This window comes from Dermacentor variabilis, chromosome 1, assembly GCF_050947875.1.
Source record: "Dermacentor variabilis isolate Ectoservices chromosome 1, ASM5094787v1, whole genome shotgun sequence".
NCBI lineage: Eukaryota > Metazoa > Arthropoda > Arachnida > Ixodida > Ixodidae > Dermacentor > Dermacentor variabilis.
The window spans coordinates 287,526,247-287,543,022 of NC_134568.1; positions in this window are offsets into that span (position 1 = coordinate 287,526,247).

The window sequence follows — 16,776 nt, forward strand, 5'->3', positions numbered from 1 at the left end:
ATTGCCCTGACTGCAGGTCTGAAATAGCATTAATCAATGCCACCACCGCTACAATTTTGATTATCTCGCCGCCTCGAACTGGCACTCTCGCACGCAGATCCGCTGGCAGCCGTTGCCACCACCGCGGCAACGTTAGGCCTAGCTGCTTCTAGGTTCTTTATTAAGCTTCTTGCCATACAGTGCCGTGTTTTTCATTGAAAGAATTCGCCGCTGTCAGCAATCGCACCGACTCCGCCTTTGTAATCCTCGCGATTGGCTTCGAAGCTCGCAGAGCACAGCGTGTTGCGTAATGCCAGTCTTTGAAAGTTAGCTTCGCCTCTGTACAGCAGTGTTACGCGGTGAAGCATAACAAGCGTGGGAAGGGGCAATTGTCAAGGGACACAGTATGTATTTCTTAATTATACACGCGTGCACCCCCGTCTCCTGTCACAGTACGAGCACCGTTATGCTTAATAAGTGTACTGACAGGCCTTACGAGCTCGAGCTTTTTGAGACGTGCCTGTGACAATTTTAGCCACAGGCACGAAAATCGGACTGCCCGATTTTTCGGATGTTCTTGCGGCCCCTAGGGAGTTCGAAAAATCGGACGTTGACTGTACAAATGACCAAGAGGATGCTTCAAATGATCCATGGGGTGAACGCGGGGCTGAAGGAGGTTGAGAGCAGAGAGGACCAACGCACTGAGCGATTAACGGGAAAGGAAGCGTGCCGCCTCCTCTTTGAAGGAGATTGAGCTCAAAAAACAAAGCGTTGGTTGATGCCGAGATGCAGGTGTCCCTCATCCAAACCAAATAAACTCTTTAAAGCAGTGAAACCCAACACTGAGATGTTGTGTACGGGCTGAAAGTATGACAGGACAGTTGAGGTTGACTTCCCAGCTGCTAAGAGAGAATCTTAGTTGTGACAAAGTTCAGGCCTCATACCGCGATGAGCTTGCTATCAGTTGATAGAAATAGGTCATATTCAAAAATATTTACTTACGTATGTATCTCCTTTCCATTCGTTTTTGAAAATGTTCGACTCAATTTGGAATAGGTTTTACCATTTCTTTCGCTGTGCATTTTACTAACGCCTTCCTTCCTTTTTCTTTTTAAATAAAATAGATATTGCTTCTTACTATTCAAACTGGATTAAGTCTTTTTTTTTTTTCAACATGCTTACTAGAGAGTGACAGCATAGGGAAACATGGTGTCACCCTGTCTTGACATAAAACAAAGTTCTGGCTCGTTTAGGGAATTTTGCAATGGTGCTCAGGGAAAACCTGGAAAACTCAGGGAATTTTGAACTATCAACTTGGTAGACACACTGAAAAAGGGGAGGAGAGTGCATTTAGCATCTAGGTTTTTTGTGATTTGGGCTTAAGGTGTGACACCAAGTCGATTCGTTTATTTTTTTTTTTGCTTAATTAGACGTGAGATTTATTGGAGAACATATTCCAGCCAAAGTTTGTTCCTGCAAACATTGAAAAGGTACAGTGAAATTTCTAACGCCACATAGGGTTTGTGAAACTGAACATACCAGCTTAATTTGCAAGTACAAACTGCTCCAACTGTATAGCATATTCTTTTTATTGCGATACCAATTATATGGACACTTATATAGCCACATTTGCAAACAAAATTTTGTCCGAAAAACTGTTTCCTTCATTTGCCTGCCTGCCTGTCTGCGGGCCTACCAGTATCCGTCACCATTCCGTGACAATACAAGTAACTGTATAGTTTCTTTTCCTTTCTTTAGAGTGCTAAAGTCAACGAGTATTCAAAAATTTCAAATGAAATAGCAATAGACTAAAAAAGCCTCCATTCATACCATGAGAAATACACGGTATTAGCGTGTTCCCGATTTATAAGTAAATTCACTCTCGGCATGAAAAAAAAAAAAAGAAAACGTTCACAGGTCTTTTTTGCACAAATACTGCGGAGAGCACGGCAAGCGACAGTACGTATTGGTCGCGAAAGTTGTATGACTGTGCCTTTGACATCTATAACGTTATATATCTTTCAGTGACACGTGTTTCGACACGCGCCTTTGACTGTTTTCGTCGAAAGCACGAAGGACAACGGCTTTGATAGCTTAGATGTGGATCTTGCTGTTGGCATTTCATCAGGTGCGCGGCACTGGAACTCGGTCCAACCACGGTTTCGAAAGCAGCTTTCGCTATAAATGCATATATAAATGTAATAATAATAATATTCGGGGTTTTACGTGCCAAAACCACTTTCTGATCATGAGGCACGCCGTAGTGGAGGACTCCGGAAATTTTGACCACCTGGGGTTCTTTAACGTGCACCTAAATCTAAGCACACGGGTGTTTTTCGCATTTCGCCCCCATCGAAATGCGGCCGCCGTGGCCGGGATTCGATCCCGCGACCTCGTGCTCAGCAGCCCAACACCATAGCCACTGAGCAACCACGGCGGGTTATATAAATGTCAACGGATTTCATTCCTCCTTCTCTATCTCTGCGGCTGACATAACCTGGCTACGAAATCACGTGATCCCTAAAGTGTCAATATGTATCAGCCATCGTGATGGCTGTGACGCTTTGCCCCTGGGCATGGCCGAGGTGGCGGGCAACCAATTCGCAGGCGCCACGGTCGGATTCCATCGCGGAGCGGAGCGCAAAACGGAGGGGTTTGTGTTTGTGCGGAGACGCCTGGCTCTGAATGCTGAATTGGCGCACTGAGTGCCAGATTCCATAACGAACACCTCAAAACAAAAGCGCTTCAGAAGAATTGACCAAAATGGAGTTGTCTTCGAATGCCATTGTCTTCTAGTTTCTCATATAAGCACATATTATTGCGAAATTAGGAACGTTTATTCACATTTGATACTTTCGTGTAGTGTATTTCTGATCTGGGAGCTATCTGGTGCATCATCGCATTACAGTGATAGAAAAAGGAAAGAACAGCACCTCATCGGATAGCGTGTGTGTTCGTTCAGGAAGGTTAGTGTAATAATTCAGCACCGTATATTGTTTTAAATGGATACAAGCATGTCGAAACTGTAAACGAATAATTCGCATTGCCTAGATCGACGCAAAAAATTCGAAAGCAGCCTAGAAGTCAAACATTCTTACTGAACGACTGGAAATTATTCACCGGGAGTTATCTGCCTCATGCGTTCGCTCAGGAACTCGCACCTCTGCGCAGCAGATGTGGCCTCTCCTGCAACAGAATCATCCGTAGCAGTCGGAACTTGCACGAGCCTTCCTCCCCTGAGGCTTCTAACTTGCGTTATCACCTATATTCGGACAGAAACGAATGTTGGACAATTTCGAAATGCGAATGCTCGAATCGAATAGCCTTGGCTATTCGATTCGACTTTGAAATTTCGAATATTCGCACACCCTTAGCGTAACCTCGTGTTGTGCAGGCGAACACAACAGCTGCTGCACCACTGTGGCAGATGAAACCTGAGGTTGGCGAACCGTTTCATGTTACGCGAAGCCAAGTCGAAGGAGCGCTATACTTCGTATCGGGCCTCAACAAAACGCGATCACAATACTAATCAGGCGGGTCTGCCACAGCTTTGTAACCGCGTTTCTATCCTCACATACCTAGTCCTGCGGAACAAATGACGATGCAAGCAGCGACACGTGCGGTACAGGAAACCATACACGTAGAGCGCGAACCAGAAATACGGGGCAATGATTAATTAAGTGGGACATTGTTTGATATATTATTAACAATTGGAGCTTAATGTTCCTAACTAAAAAAAAAAAAGGCGTAACGTTGAAAAATAGAAAGACGGGTCGGAAAGCAAGTGCAGCTGATACTCTAGAGATGAGATAAAAAGTAGTCGAATTGGAAAGGTCATTCACTGCGTAAACTGAATGACAGACCTCCCAGACGATGGTAATGATGATGATGATTATTTAGTGTCATCCTGTTTGAAACGGGGCGGTGACAAATATTCACCTAGCCTGCTTGATTTAATCAGGTATGCTATACATATTTCTATCAACTATTTTTGTATACATCTCCTTAATCTTTTTTTCCCCTTCAAAATCTACCTTGTACCGCTAGCTATGACTGTAAGAGATACCCCCGTTCGTATCAATCACTTCCCTGACCTTTTTACACCAATACTTGAAACGTCTCTTGCTTACCTTGACTGCTGACCGGTTGACGCTTCCGTCCACTTTAAACCCGAGCGCTTCTGGAAGGTGTACCTTACCTACGGATTTCACTGGGTGAATCCCTTCGTATTCCATTAGGATGTGCTCAGTGGTCTCCGGATTTTTGCTGCAGCATACAAATGTCTCATCTAGTTCCGAGTATTTGCTCCCGTATGATTTTGTCTTTAGGTAACCTTCTCGAGCTTCAAATAGCAAGGCACTTCCCTTCGTTTATCGTACAGGTTTTCCCTTCTAATTTATTTCTTTTTCATTTTTGTAAATCTCCATGTTCCTTTTTGTTTCCATTCTTTGCATCCAATTAACTGTCTCTGTTCCTCTCACTTTCTTTCTGATGATTCCTGATTCTCTATTTAAAGTTTTTCGATGGGGGCGAAATGCCAAAACATCTGTGTATTTAGATTTAGGTGCACGTTAAAGAACCCCAGGTGGTCAAAATTTCCGGAGTCCTCCACTACGGCGTGCCTCATACTCAGAAAGTGGTTTTGGCGCCTAAAACTCCATAATTTTCTTTTATTTAAAGTTTCACTTGCCCTGTACTCGGTTGCCAACTTTCTTGACTTCTTCCTCCATTCCGTGTTCACACTTTCCAAGTACAGATACTTGTGCATTTTTGCTGCCCATTTATTTTCATCCATGTTCCCGAATCTTTCTTCAAAACTAATTTTGCTCTGTTCTTCTCTGACTTCAAAAGAGGCCACACCCATTTCACCCTGACCGCCTCATTTGTGGTTTTACCGTGGGCTCCCAAAGCCAACCGGCCTACCGACCTTTGGTTAACTTGCAACCTTGACAAGATGTCCAATTTTAAGCATAGAATGCCTTTTTCTAACGTTAGCGCTAGCACCAGTACTCCTTTCCAGATTCCACGCGCCTCCTCATACTTATTGTGGCCCCACAGTGCTCTGTGTTTCAATGTTGCAGCATTCCGCTTCCCCTCTATTTTCAGATTCTCTTGGCGCGTGTCCGAGTGTTTCCTTCGTTTACGTATTCGCCGAAGTATTTATAATGCTTGGCTATGGGTATGACTTGCTGTTGAATTGACACCACGTAATTACGCATCTCTTCAATAAAGATCATAGTTCTCGATTTCTCTGTGCTAAACTAGAGGCCTAGATTTTTCGTTGCGTTGCCACACACCTTGGCCAGTGTTTGTAAATCTCTTTTATTGTCCGCTAGTAGCACTATGTCGTCCGCATACATCATCAATCCAGGGAGTTTTTGTTGCACCATTTGTCCATTACGCATGTAGGATAAATCAAATCTTAATTGACTGTTTTCCAGTTGTCTTTCTGTGCCCTTAACATAAAGCGTGAACAACAATGGAGACAGATGGCATCCTTGCTTCAGCGCTTGGGAAATTTCCACCAGTTCATTACAATTTCGGCCTTCCCATACAATGTTTACTCGGTTGTTTCTATAAACTTCCCTCAGCAGCTCCACGAAATCGTCATTTATGCCTTCGTGCTTGAGAATATCCCATAACAATTCCCTGTGTATACGTTGTCGTAGTCTCCTGCAATATCTAGAAATTCTGTCCATAAAGGTCCATTCTGAGCTACTGAAATCTCTATGCACTGAGTTAGTACAAACACATTATCCTCTAAGTGTCTGCCTGGCCGGAACCCATTCTGAAGTTCCCCCAGTACATCATTTTTCCCCACCCACTTCGACAGTTCCAATTTTATGGCTTGCATTGCCATTCTATATATCACTGACGTTACTGTAACTGGCCTGTACGAGCTCGTCTTATCCTTATCGCCTTTGCCTTTGTATATGATATTCATCTTGCTTTCACGCCATCCAACTGGAATTTTCTTCGTTCTAATCATTCGCTCTGCAGTGCCTTGCTCTTCGGACCGAGGTTTTTGATAAATTGTATAGGGATTTCAACGGGTCCTGCTGCCGTGTTATTACGGATATTTTCTTCCTCTTTCTTCCAATAAAACCTTCCTATGCTACATTTTGATCTCCCAGGCTTCTCTGTTGTTGCTGGATCTGTTTGAGTCTGAACTACGCTTTCTTTCTTTCCTGCCGAAATTATCCGTAATAACGTCTGTAATGTACCGCAGCGCATCGTCTACTTCGTAGATGTTACCGTCTTCATCCCTTATTGCCGCTTGCGAATTTTTAGTTGGAGCTCCTGATGCTCTTATATGGTTCCAGATTCTTTTTGGGGTGCGCCTGTGTCTCTTTTGCGAATGTTATGTACCCAACGTTCACTTGAGCATATAATTCTTTTCTTTTTTTTTTGCACGGGCTCACTCACTACCCTTTTCTTTTCTCCGTTTTCGTTCCATCTAAGGAGCATCTCTTCGTCGGGAATTTTGTGGAACTTTTTAACTTCTCGATGATCCCTATACACGCCTGCTTACACTCTTTGGTAGCTTGCTTTATTTCCTTGTTCCACAACTTACATGGTTTCCACTTTCCAGCCCAACATTTTTTTCGCCGTCTCTGTCTTATTTCCTGCTGCATAACGTCTACCGGTACCTTATATTCCCAGACTGCTGTAGGAAAAGCCTCCATTTTGTTCACTATGTTTTTTGCGATCTCTGTTATTTGCTCTTCTTTTCATTTTTAGAAATTCTGTTCCTATTGGTTCGTGTTTTGCGTTAGTACCTCTCTCAAACTTCAATATTGAACGTCTATGATCACTACCCAGGCTATTTTATCCATGTTCGTATACCATCATTTGGCCTAGTTGTTCGTGGACTATTTCTGAGAATTAGACGTAGTCTATGCATGACTGCCTGTTTCCGAATTGCCACGTTACCTGTCCATGACACTTCTTCTCTCTGTTAACTGCTATAAGGTTCTGTTCGCAGAGATCCAGCACTAGAGAACCATTGTAATCAGTATATACGTCTAAATCTTCCATGTTCCTTTCTTTTTCGTCTACGTCTTTTTCGCGCAGTTTTTTCGTTAAGATGGAAGATGCGGCATGTGTATGCTTGAGCTAAAATCCGGCGACCACTCAACACGTCCTAATCAGGGGAATGCGAAGGAATTCACCCAGTGAGACCCGTAGGCAACATAAACCTTCCAAAAGCGCTTAGATTTAAAGTGAACTGAAGCATCAACCGGTCAGCCGTCGAGATAAGCAAGATACGTTTAGAGTATTGCTGGAAAAAAAAGCAGGGAACAGATTGATAAGACTGGATGCGTTACAGGCACAGGTAGCCGTACAAGGTAGACAAAAAAATTTTTGAAGAAAATTCCCCCTCCTTCCCGCGCTATACCTCTCACTTCCCTCTCGTTCGCGCGCGAGGTTGAGCCGCGAACGCCAGTTCCCCTTGCGCCCGGTCGCGAAATACGCAGTTGCTGCCCGAGTCCGACGCCACCTCCCCCGCTTCCTGCCTCTCTCCCTTCAATCCCTTTACTGCCTTCCACGCGACGGAAGACGGCGCGTTTGCTCTCCGCTCTCCTCCCTCTCAGGCGCCAGATTGAGCCGCGATCATCGGCTCCCCTCGCGTGCTTTCACCAGCGCAAACAGCACACGGCGCGCGGCGACGGTGTTATCGCCCCTGGACTTTATATGGAACATCACGGAGACGGCGACACCGAAGGCAAAATGCGCCTGGAGTGTTCATATAATTGCTATCGCAATGCTAGAATTCAAAAACGTGTACAGTATACCCGATTCAGACAAGCAGGGTAGGTGACTATTTGTCACCGCCCCTTTTCAAAGGGGATATGTCAATAAATCATCATCATCATATGGTCCATATCGATTGAAGGTTGAGGGTGACCTTATACAACTGGTAAAATACGACGACTCTGAAATTCGCCGCTTGCCCCGTGCATGGCGACGCAATAGCTCCGTGGTTGTGCCAACCGGCGCCCTCAATATACGGTAATTCATAGATCGGAGCCGATTGCGACCCTGTTTGAGCGTGGTGCGTGGAGAGGATAGATATATCAGAAGAAATGACGTTCTACTTCGGCCTCGATTTATAGCGCGCGAACATTTATTTTCGCGACCTCGGAGAAAACCACAAATGTCTGTGAGGTGTACAAATTAGGTCTATATAATGTCTGCGTCCGAGACAGACACCTGCTAGACGTCACAGGCAACTACGTTTGTGCCAAAGTAATCCAGGACGTCTAGAGTACGTTGTTTTGGTTTTGATTTTATTTTTGTTTTGATTTTATCGCATGACCTCTAATGTATCTTGTAAAAACTTGATATATATACATTTTTCAGTTCACGCATGAATATTTGTCCTTCCAGTGGCTTTATTTTCTTATTTTCCCATGACAGAACTGTTTTCTAATTTGTTCGAATTATAATTCGAAACAATAATGTCTTCAGCTATATATGACTGCGTATCTTTTGATATGGTTTACATTTAAAAACTTGGTTAATTCAACATGCAACTTGTGCCTGGGGGAGGTCTAGAAGAAGCAGTACGCAGAACTTACACGCACGCGCGCATGTGCGCATACGTGTGCACGCAATGTATCTGTTCTTGCTGTGTGGGCGTCCTGCCCGTTCCATCTGTCGCACCGTGTCTGCTGCGAACGTAATATTCATTACAGCAAACGCTCTGCAAAAGCCCCAAATATTCCGAGCAGTCATGCATGTCCGCGACAGAAGCAGCTTGCCACGCACCTATGCAATGTAAATCTGACGTGTCTGCCCTACGCGATATATCTGTAGAACGTTTGCAATATCCGGGCGCTACGTATGGGCAACATTTCTGCAACATGATTTGGACGCCGAACGACATGGTATTGTGGCGCAAAGTAGTAGAGATAAAACGGCGAGAAAAATGCGTGAGTCATATCACATTCATATCAATGATCAAGCTTGTGTTATTCGAACATCTGTTTCATTATATGATGCTAAAATGAACTCGTTAGCTTTGACGCAAACAAGATGACCTGTCGCTTGCTCTTTGCTGCCCCCTGATGTCGAGAGTGTGCGCGGTATATATGCAGCAAGCTTTGTGCCTAGTAAACAGTTGTGAGTGTAGCGCCGTCTTTCTTTCTCTTTCTGTCTGTCACTTAGATTCTTTCTTTTCCGTTTCTTTTTCTTTTTTTGCGCTACAATGCCATCTCGTTCAGCAAGCACCAACTCTCCCAAGAAAACGTTATTGTGCATGATTTGGCCGGCATTTTGTCGGTTGTGGGAGCGTTGATTTTTCGTAAAATGGATCCGCCTTAGTCACAGCTCCTTTATGGTGGCTTTGGCGTTCTGCTGTGGAGCACAAGGTTGGGTACGATTCCCAGCTGCGGCGACCGCATGTCGATGAAGCTGTAATTAAAAAGAAATAAAAAGGACGAGTTCGTAGATATACTATTTACCTCTACGGCACAGAACTCTACGTCGTCGTCAATATTAGTCAGATGCCCCCTGCGGCGTTTTTTTTTTTCATATCTAAGTAGAGCTCAGCGACGTTCATTCTCATCAGCCTATTCAACGATGGCCAGTCCAAGCAACCCTCAGTTACCCTGTTCTGCGTCATCCGGCCTCGTCCTGTGTCTGAAAATTTCCTGAATTCATTGCACATTATCCTATGCTGCCTTCGACTGCGTTTCCGTTCCCTTGACCGCCATTATGATATCCTTAACGGACTATACCGGTTGTTGGCTCTACGCATTGAATGACCTTTCCAATTCGACTACTCTTTGTCTCATCTCTGGAGTATCAGCTGCACTTGCTTTCTAGCCCGTCTTCCTATCTTTCAACGTTACGTCTTCCTTTTTTTTGTTAGGGGCGTCCCACTTAATGTCCCATAATGTCCCACTTAATTAATCATTGCCCCGTATTTCTGGTTCGCGCTCTCTCATTCTTTTTTTTTTGGTCCGCGCTTTATGTGTATGTATGTGTGCACTGCACGCGCCACCGGTGACATCGTGATTTGTTCCGATTATTCGTGATTTATTCCGAGTATAAGCGATAACGCAAGTTAGAAGCCTCGGGGGAAGAAGGCTGGTGCAAGTTGCGACTGCTGCGGATGATTCTGTTGCAGGAGAGGCCACGGCTGCTGCGCAGAGGCGCGAGTTCCTGAGCGAACGCATGAGGCAGATAACTCCCGGTGAATAATTTCCAGTCGTTCAGTAAGAACGCTTGGCTTTTAGACTGCTTGCGAATGCGTTGCGTCGATCTAGGCAATGCAAATTATTCTTTTACAGTTTCGACATGCTTGTATCCATTTAAAACAATATACGGTGCTGAATTATTACACTAATCTTCCTGAACCAACGCACACGCTATCCGATGAGGTGCTGTTATTTCCTTTTTCTATCACTGTAATATGCGATGATGCACCAGATAGCTGAAAGCAGTTGCTTGTCATTTACAAACCTTCCAGTTGATGCGACTCCCAGTTCAGAACGGCATTATATGAAAGTAGCAAATGTAAATAAACTTACCTAATTTCGCAACAATATATGTTTATATGAGAAACTGAAAGACAATGGCATTCGATGACAACTTCAGTTTGGTCGATTCTTCTGAAGCGCTTTCGTTTTGAGGCGTTCGTTATGGAATCTGGCACTCAGTGCGCCAATTCAGCGTTCAGTGTCAGGCGTCTCGGCACATAGACAAAGCGCTCCGTGTTGCGTTCCGCTCCCCGTTGGAATCCGGATGTTGCGCCCGCGAATCGAGCCCGCCACCTCGATCGTGCTCAGGGACGAAACGTCATAGCCATCGCGTTGGCTTATATATTGACACTTTAGGATTGTATGATTTCGTAGCCGAGTTACGCCAGGCGCGGAGATGGAGAAGGATGAACGAAATTCGTTGACATTTGTGTGCATTTAGAGCTAAAGGTGGTTTCGAAACAGCGGTTAGACCGAGTTCCAGTGCCACGTATCTGATGAAATGTCAGTAGGTTTCGCCATCAGCAAGTAATCAAAATCGTTGTCCTTCGTTCATTCGACGAAAACAGACAAAAGCGCCTTTCGAAAGTATGTGCCATTGAAAGATATAGTGTTACCGACGAAAATGTCAAGGGCACAGTCACACAACTTTCGCAGCCAACACGCACTGTCGCTTGTCGTTCTCTCTCGCAGCGTTTGTGCAAAAAAGGCCTGTGAACGTTTTTTTTTTTCCATGCTGAGAGTAAATTTATTTATAAATCGGGAACGTGCTAATATCGTGTGTTTCTCACAGTACGAATGGAGGCTTTCTTAGTCCATTGTTATTTTATTTGAAATTTTTGAATACTTGTTCATGTCGAATAGCACTAGAAAGAAAAAGAACGGAAGAAAGATAAACTATACAGTTACTTGTACTGTCACGGAATAGTGATGGATACCAGTAGGGCCCGCAGACAGGCAGGCAAATGAAGGAAACTGTCTATTGGGCGAACTTTTGTTTGCAAATGTGCCTACAACTCCTCACTGGGGGTATTACTCATACTGGCATGGCCGTTTGTGGTCGAGGTCGAATGAACCTGTGCAACTATGTCCGCTGTTTATGCATGTGTAAGTCTCAGAGTCGTCGATGGTGCTTGCTTCGATGCAAGACTGTACTGCAGCATTGGCGGTGCGCCGGCGTATACTATTTGACGAGACGGGCCCACCACTTTAGCTACGTTCGTTACGTAACCCAAATTTGCTATGTGGACTTATCTGAAATGAGTATCTGCTCTCTTTGGATGTTTGCATGGCTGAATAGACCTGCAAGGTTATAATACTGTTCTAGATGAGAAAGTGAAAGAGGATATTATTTATATATCAAGTGCAATGCCATTAGCCCAAGGCCTTTCGCATTATCTCCGTCACACTAACTTTATTTGTTTATTTGAAAATATTGCCATCGTGCATAGCAAGACTCATCTGGAGCGAGTACAATTAAGCTCAAGGCAAATGCAGAGGCAAAGAAAAAAAAAGACGGTTTACTACGGTCTCCGGTTTCATTTAGCATAATTTTCTTGCTTTAACAAAATATTCTATATTCAATGCGATATTTCTATTTTATTTAAATATTTGTTTTCGATTTGCGTGGAAATGTTTATTGTCCTAACACTTATATTATAAATATGAATATCGAGCAATCACTACTTCTCACAACGTCCACATCGTAATTTAGGTGATGTGAGTGAGTGCGTGCGTGAAACAACTTTATTCCGTCCACAATAGACGCGAGTAAACTCAATGTCACCTGGCTAGGCCAACTCGGGGAACATCAGGTCAAACCTGACGGCCCTCTCGCGGGCCCTCTGGGCTGCCAGGATTTGAGAGGTCTGGTCCTGGGCCCTAATGAGCTTCATCATTTCCTGTTGGGTTAAATGGGGAGCGGCTGAGGCGCAGCCCCACAGGACATGCTTGAAGTCCGCATAACCACCACACAGTACGGGCTTGGGAACCGTTCGGGGCACATTGTGTGCAGTGCCACGTGACTCGGGTAAGTGCTTGTTTGTACAAGTTTGAGAGTGACTACCTGGGCCCTGCACAGCGAGGAGTGCGGAAAAGGCAGTAGTCTTCTTGATAGGTAATTATGCTTGCAGATCTCATTCTACGAGCAGAGAGGCTCGGGTCGCCCAGGAGAGGACGCGGTATACCCGGCGCACGGTCAGTCAAACCTCGTGCAGCCGAGTGCGCCTCCTCGTTGGGGTTGAGCGAGGCACCCTCAATGGTTCCAAGGTGCGCAGGGAACCAGGCCAATGAGTTATGTTTGAGATCTTTAGCATTTTGGATGATACGTCGGGCCTGGGGAGCTGCCATTCCCATTTGAAAAGCCCTGACAGCGGCCTTGGAGTCCGAATAAATCGTATCAGGTACACTGTCTGTCAATGCAAGAGCAATGACAACCTGCTCTGCAGCACTGGAACCAGAAGTGCGAATGGTAGCGCAGCGGAGGACTTTGGAATCACAGTCGATGACCACTGAGGAGAGGGCTTCTTCTTGAGCGTCCGAAGCAGCGTCTACGGAACACGTTCGATCCTTGTCCAAGCGGGAACTGGCGAGCAGAGCTTTACCCCTGGCTTGTCTTCGTCCTTCGTTGTAGGTCGGATGCATATTGCGTGGCATCCGGTGCATGGAATGAGTGCAATTTTCAACAATTTCCCATGTTTCAGGCGACCGTTCTTGAGCGTTTCTTTCTTTATTTCTTGAAAAACGTGTAAGCTATTCAATGCTTATTGTGATCTTTCAAGATTAAAAATGTAGTGAATAACGTCTTCTGCGAGCAAGCGAGAGAACAAGAACAATAATATCGCCTGTAATAAGTTTATTACAGACCTTGAAGTCTCTAACAATGTGGTCGTCGGTTAAAGAAAATTCCCAGATGGAGTCTGTTCTAGTTATCGGCTACAGGAAATTGTCATCCAGTATCCGGCTTAATTTTATAGCTTGCACCCCGTGTCCAAAAGATCAGGCGTTTACTATCTGCTGTGTACCTACTTCTCCAAAGTGTAGGAATTTACGGTGGCGCATGTACCGGACCCAGAGGACAATACTTTGTTTTATAGACGGTCTCAAAACAGGTTTCTTCTCCACGCATATTTTGGAGCCAGGCTTGCTTCTCTCACTGCAGACATAAAATGCGATTGTAATTGTAAATGTCGCATACACACTTAATAACCGTAGAGTGCCTCTACAACAAACGCTTCTACAACGAAACGACCTCTGTAACGAATGAATAATTCTGGCCCGGTTCTATTGTGAGCGGTGCGGTGCGCGACCTTTACAACGAGGTTACCTGTATAACGAATGATTTCGTAGGCCCCAAGCACTTCATTTTAAAGGCGTTCGACTGTATTTAGAGGTCAGGACAAGCTCTCCGTCGCTTTCGTGTACCTTTGTTGCTTGGGGCTTGCACGACCTGACTTGGGGCTTGCACGGCCCAGCAACTTCAGATGCTCACCGTATACTCTGTCCTCTTCCTGCGATGTATCAGAAGCATCGCTCTGGTGCCATTTTTTTATTTTTTTTTTATTTAGAAAACACCTTGCAGGCCCTGTCGGGCATTGAGTAAGGGGGGCAATGTAACAAAGAACTGTGAAGTACAATAGAATAAACTCAAAATAAACCTAAGACAACTGTACAGTGGCTGAACTAAAAAACAAAACAAAGCACAGCATGCTCAAGCTTAGCAGATATATAAGATGAAGGAGATTATGTAAAAAGCACGCACAGGCGTTCACGAAATATTTTACGATCAGTTATTGCGACGATATCATCGGGAAGACCATTCCAGTGGGATATGGCACGAGGTACAGCTGATCAACTGAAAGCAGTGGTTTTACCGAAAATGCGCTTGAAGCTAAAATGATTATGTAATCTTGAGGACGTGCGGGCGGGGGTTTCGAGGGGTAATATGCATGGCTTATCGGAATGAACATATTTGTGAAATAGGCAGAGCAAAGCAACCTTGTGGTGGATGTGTAGGGGCTGTAAAGAAATATGGAGCTTGATCTGCGTTATACTTGACTTTTGATCAAAATTCCGAGTTATATATCGGGCAGCTCTGTTCTGGATGCGTTCCAGCATGGTTATTAAATATTCTTGGTGTGGTGACCATACAGCAGATGCAAATTCTAATTGCGGGCGTACGAACGTCAGGTATGCTAACTTATCGTATACCCAGCAAGCTCCACCTTTTCTCACATTCGGTCAGCGCAACAGGTCGACTTCCCGATAGTTTCGCGTCACTTGGCAAGAGGCGGTCGTTCACGATCACGTCGGGCTGGCATCCGTCAGCATAAACACAAAACAAAGAACGCCATTGAAACCTATCCTCGAGCACGATATATTTAACCCACGGGGAGTCTCTTGATTCATCACATGGGCCTTGTAGCTAAAGTTAGGCGAGCGCTTGGCTTTGTTGCGTGCGATCGCTTGCTAGCCTATACAGTCCGCGACGTTTGATTTTGTAAGGGCAACCGCGCACGGAAATTCCATATCGTGCAAAAATATTGAAAAATAGCCTGTTCATTTTTAAAAAGATATTATACGGTACTTAGGAGATGTTGTCGCCTTTAGTTGGCGCCGGCTACTCCTTTTCATATAGAGATTTTTAAAAAAATAATTAACTTAAACGCATTAAAACTAGAAGTCAACTCCAAATCATTATAACACGAAGCCCAGCCACATAAGTACACTAATTCCACACTAAAACTGAAAGTCAACTCCAACTCATAAAAGCACAAACTCCAGTCACATCAGTACACTAATGCCACACTAAAATTGAAAGTCGACTAAGAAACACAGCAACACGAAGTCTAGTGACCTAGGTGCACTAACACATATCAGTCAATCAGTCATAATCACAATCAGTCATATCACAAGAAGCCAGCAAACACTGACACCAAGGACAACATAGGGGAAATTACTTGTGCTTAATAAATGAAATAAAAGAACGATAAATTAATGGAAATGAAAGTGGATGAAAAAACAATTTGCCGCAGGTGGTGAACGATCCCAGAACCTTCGCATTATATATACGCGTGCGATGCTCTACTAATTATGCTACCTCGGCGCTCTTTTTTCTTTATTGCATGGAATTATGAGTCGTGTCAAACCAATATTGTTACATTACATTTGAACATACATGAGAAACAAATGCACACATGGTACGCAGTCCAACGAAAGTTCAAAATTCGGTCAAACAAACACAAGCGTCCGGACGCAAAATCCAATCAGGTACGCGATCAAAGGTAGCAATCACAGTACGCACTTGAGCAGTCTCTTCTCGAACGACAGACCTTGCCGAGCGAGGTGGCTCGGCATGCCTGTCAATCATTCGGCTTCTCCATAATGAATGAAGTCCTAATAACATAAACAAATAATATAGTGTATTACTGGCTGACTTTTTGAAAGGAAGGAACCGGATACCATAAGATGTGAGAGGAACGTCTTTTTTGATAGTTCTTTGTAAGGTATCCCAAAAATGAAATATAGAGCAAAAAGTATAAATCAATGTTCTATTGTCTCGGTTTGATTGCAAAGTCTACAATTTGCATTCTAGGGTACATGTAGTCCTTTTTCCTGAAGCCACGTTTTAACTGGAAGGGTTGAGGTGTGCAGCTTAATGAAAAATGTTTTCGCTGCTGGCGTAATGCACATTCTACGGACACGGGAAAGAACATCTTGAGCATAACAGAGACAGATACGGCTTTCGGTACATAGGTTCAGGGAAGAGGTTATCTATAAGCGCTACATTTAGCGACGTTCGATCAAGGGTAAACAAATATTCTAGAGTGAATCTGGCTTTTAAGAATGAAATAGTGTCGACAAGCTCCTTTAGGAAGCCGGCAGTTCTTGAGCAAAGTTTGTCGTGGCAAAAAGAGAAGGGAGGTGTGAAGCAAGACGTGTTCGATTAACTGCGAGAAGGAATGGATGACGGACATTTTTAAGGCAAAATAATCGCATGACCAATTGCCGCACAAACAAATGCACAAGGCTTAGGCCTCCCTTCTCAAGCGGAAGGACAAGGTTGTCCCTTCTCATGGCTTCCCATGATGAACACCAAATAAAACATGCAAATATTCTATGAAATGCCTGAACATGGATACGTGAGCAGCACGTGCAAAACCTGCAGAACATAAAGAAGCTTAGAAGCGAGAAATATATTGGATGCCTTAGCTCTCGCAAAAATGGAGAGATAACGTCCCTGCCAGGTTGTCACCTTTCGACAGATAGTGGTTATCGTGAACGTGCAATGAGGTCCACTATTACGGAAGTT